This window comes from Arachis ipaensis, chromosome B6, assembly GCF_059453495.1.
Source record: "Arachis ipaensis isolate K30076 ecotype BB chromosome B6, ASM5945349v1, whole genome shotgun sequence".
NCBI classification, from domain to species: Eukaryota; Viridiplantae; Streptophyta; class Magnoliopsida; order Fabales; family Fabaceae; genus Arachis; species Arachis ipaensis.
In genome coordinates, this window is record NC_142441.1 from 70,377,044 (window position 1) to 70,381,007 (window position 3,964).

Genomic DNA, 3,964 nt, shown 5'->3' on the forward strand with positions numbered 1-3,964 from the left:
CAAAAACTCATCACATCCGGGAGTAATAGAAGCACTTCAAGATCGCCTAAAGCAACTCAAAAAAAAAAGCCAGTACCAGCAAGAAGTCGGCAAGGATCTACAAAGAGAGGTAAGGCGACGTCGAGAATTAGAAGATAAACTTCTACAACTTGAAGCCGATCTTAAAGCAAAGACTACCCGGACCACCCCCGAGGACAACTCTCGCAAGGATCAAGATCCATTCACTAGGGAAATCATGAAGACGAAAATCCCTAAAGACTTCAAACTTCTAGATATGACTTTGTATGACGGCACTACAGATTCCAACCATCACCTTAGCAACTTCAGAAGCAGAATGTACCTCACCGACGCCTCAGACGTCGTTCGCTGCAAAGCTTTTCCAACGACTCTCATGAAGACAGCAATTAGATGGTTCGACAACCTACCTCCAAAGTCCATCTCCAACTTTGACGACCTGGCCAAAAAATTCCTGGCCAGATTCTCCATCCAAAAAGATAAGGCTAAGCACGCCCCCAGTCTACTAGGTATCAAGAAAGAAGATCGGAAAAGTCTTCGCAACTACATGGAAAGATTCAACAAAACGTGCCTAGACATACAAAGCTTACCAACAGAGGCTGCCGTCATGGGCCTCATCAACGGCCTACGAGAAGGACCTTTCAGCCAATCTATATCAAAGAAATATCCCACATCCCTAGATAAGGTACAAGAGTGGGCAGAGAAGTACATCAACATGGAAGAAAATTCCCGACTTGGAGAAGCCTCGAAATCCGGTTTCACCTACCGAGATAAAGATAAAGAATCCAAGAAGAAGGAAGATCGAACGAGCGAGAAAATCAAAAAGTATCATAATTACACCCCTCTTTGGGTGTCCCTTATGGATATTTACAAAGAAGTCTGTAACACAGAAAAAATACCCCCAGCTCGACCACTCAAAGGCAAAAGAGGAGGAGGAAATCGGAACGAATACTGCGAATATCATCGGGTCCGAGGACATTCCACCAACGAGTGCTTCGACTTAAAAAACATCATAGAAAAGTTAGTAAGGGAAGGAAAAATAAATCGGTATCTAGCCACCCGAGATGATGAACAAAGAAAAAGACGAAGAGATGAAGATGTCGGACGAGCTGAGCGATCACCTCGTACGCTAGAAAGACATGTCCATATGATACACGGAGGATTTGCAGGAGGTGGAATCTCCAAATCATCCCGCAAAAGATACCTCAAAGAAGTATATCATGTCGAAGGGAAGGAGGAAGCACCCGACATCCCTGCCATCACGTTCACCAAAGAAGACGCATCCAGTATCATCTCAGGACACGACGATCCCATGGTCATCACCATCATACTGGCAAACGCCAATCTTCACCGCACATTAATAGACCAAGGGAGTTCTGCCGACATCTTATTCAAAACTGCCTTCGACAAACTCAGCTTAGAAGAAAAGGAGCTTAGAGCATACCCAAACAGCCTGTTCGGACTGGGAGATACCCCAGTACAACCACTGGGATACATGTCACTACATACAACCTTCGGAAAAGGGAACCAATCCAGAACACTCAAGATAGACTACATTGTGGTCGACGTGAGCTCAGCCTACAATGCCCTAATAGGTCGGACAACACTAAATCAACTCGGCGCAATAGTCTCGACTCCACATCTATGCATGAAATTCCCAACTACAGAAGGGATAGCTACGATAAAAGCAGATCAAAAGATGGCACGCCGCTGTTATAACGAAAGTCTAAACCTCATAGGTAGAGGAGAAGAGTTCCATACAATTGAGCTTGGGGGAGTTCAGAGACGAGAAGAACTCCGTCCACAGCCCGAAGGAGAAGTAGAGAAAGTTCAGATCGGAGACACCTCGGACAAAACAACTAATATTGGCACGATCCTGAAAGGAAATGCAAAAGAATTACTAGTACAGTTCTTACGAGATAATGTCGATCTTTTAGCATGGAAAGCGGCAGACATGCCAAGTATAGACCCCAAGCTACTTTGTCACAAGTTTGCTGTCTATCCAAGATCTCGGCCGGTACAGTAGAGACGAAGAAAACTTGGGCCAGAACGATCCCGAGCTGTGGAAGAACAGGTACAAGCACTACTGGAGGCATGATTAATAAGAGAAGTCAAGTACCCACTATGGCTAGCTAACATCGTCTTGGTAAAAAATCAAATGGGAAGTGGCGAATGTGCACCGACTATACAGATCTCAACAAAGCTTGCCCAAAAGATCCTTATCCACTCCCAAGTATCGACGCCCTAGTGGACGCCTCATCCGGATATAAATACCTCTTGATGTGTGGAAAACGATCCAACACAAAACTCACCGGCAAGTGTACCGGGTCGCATCAAGTAATAATAACTCACGTGAGTGAGGTCGATCCCACAGGGATTGAAGGATTGAGCAATTTGAGTTTAGTGGTTGATTTAGTCAAGCGAATGAGAGTTGATTTGAGTGATTTGTATCCAACAGAAGCTAAATTGCATGAAATTAAAGGGAGAGGGGTAATTGACTGAAAATTAAAGTGCAGAGAGATTAAAAGGGCTGAATCTTAAAGTGCAAGAAATATAAATTACAGAAACTTAGATTGCAAGAAATGTAAATGACTGAATCTTAAAGTGCAAGAAATATAAATTACTTGAATTATAAAAGGAATCGGGAATTGGGATTGCAGAAATTAAACAGAGAAAAGTAAATTGCAACAAGCAGGAAAGTAAAAGATGAATTGAATTGAAGCAGATCTCAAACAGAAAATGTAAATTAGCTTGAAGAAGCATTCAACAGAAGAATTAAAAGGAAATTTCAGATCTCAGGGGTCAAGAGACTAGAAAACCAAGTCTAGATCTCACTACCTTCCTTGATCCAATTCAGAAAGCAATTGCAACAAATTAAAGATTAAAACAGTAAGAAAACTTGAATTCAAATCTCAATTCTCCAATGGTGCAGTGAAAGAAACAAAAAGAAATCTCAAGGTGAGATTGAGACAGAATTTTCTCAATTCTCAACACCCAAGACTCAAACAAGAATTGCAGTAAAGAAAACGAGAAAACCAAAGAGGAAGAGAATTGAATTCTCCTCCCAGATCTAAGTTACAGTAAGTAAAAATCCTCCAAGAGGTGCAAATTCAAATGTAAAAATTGACGTTCCTAAATCAAACTAACTTCTATTTATACACTTTCTTCTAATGGTCTTGGAGCCTTGAATGTGGGCCTTGGCCTTGATGGATTTGGATTGAAGATAGCCTTGGTTGGTTGCTCCTGAGCTTGTGAGAAAAACCCTTTTGCAATTCGGACTCTGAGCCTTTAAGTTTGAGTTGAAGTTTGAGGCAAACTTCAACTCAAACGTTGGTTTTTGAAATTATGCAGAAAGGTTTTTCATCTGTCATTCACGTTTGAGTTCAAGTTTGGGGTCAAACTTGAACTCAAACGTTGCCCTTCCAGGATCACATTTAGTACCAATGTTTGCCTCCAAGTTTGAGGCAAACTTCGTCGCAAACTTGGCCAGCCCTGGGACGTATGCTTATGCCAACGTTTGCCTCCAAGTTTGAGGCAAACTTGGACGTAAACTTGGCCTCCCCTGGGTGTACATGTTTTATGCCAATGTTTGTCTCCAAGTTTGAGGCAAACTTGGAAGAAAACTTGGCTTCCCCTGGGACGTGTTATATGCCAACGTTTGCCTCCAAGTTTGAGGCAAACTTGGATGCAAACTTGGCTTCCCCTGGGTTACAAGTTATATGCCAACGTTTGCCTCCAAGTTTGAGGCAAACTTGGACGCAAACTTGGCCTCCCCTAGGTGCATACATTTCACCAACGTTTGCCTCCAAGTTTGAGGCAAACTTGGTCGCAAACTTGGGCTTCTCCAAGGTTAGTTGCTACACCAAGTTTGCCTCCAAGTTTGCGGCAAACTTGGGCGCAAACTTAGGCGCAAACTTGGGCTTCTTCAGGGTAAAATTTTGAACTCTTC

At 42.8% G+C, this 3,964-nt stretch overlaps 1 pseudogene; it reads left to right on the forward strand.

Moving 5' to 3' along the window:
* Window positions 1–235: 235 nt before the first annotated feature.
* Window positions 236–2,113, forward strand: LOC148561275 (uncharacterized; annotated as a pseudogene).
* Window positions 2,114–3,964: the final 1,851 nt, after the last annotated feature.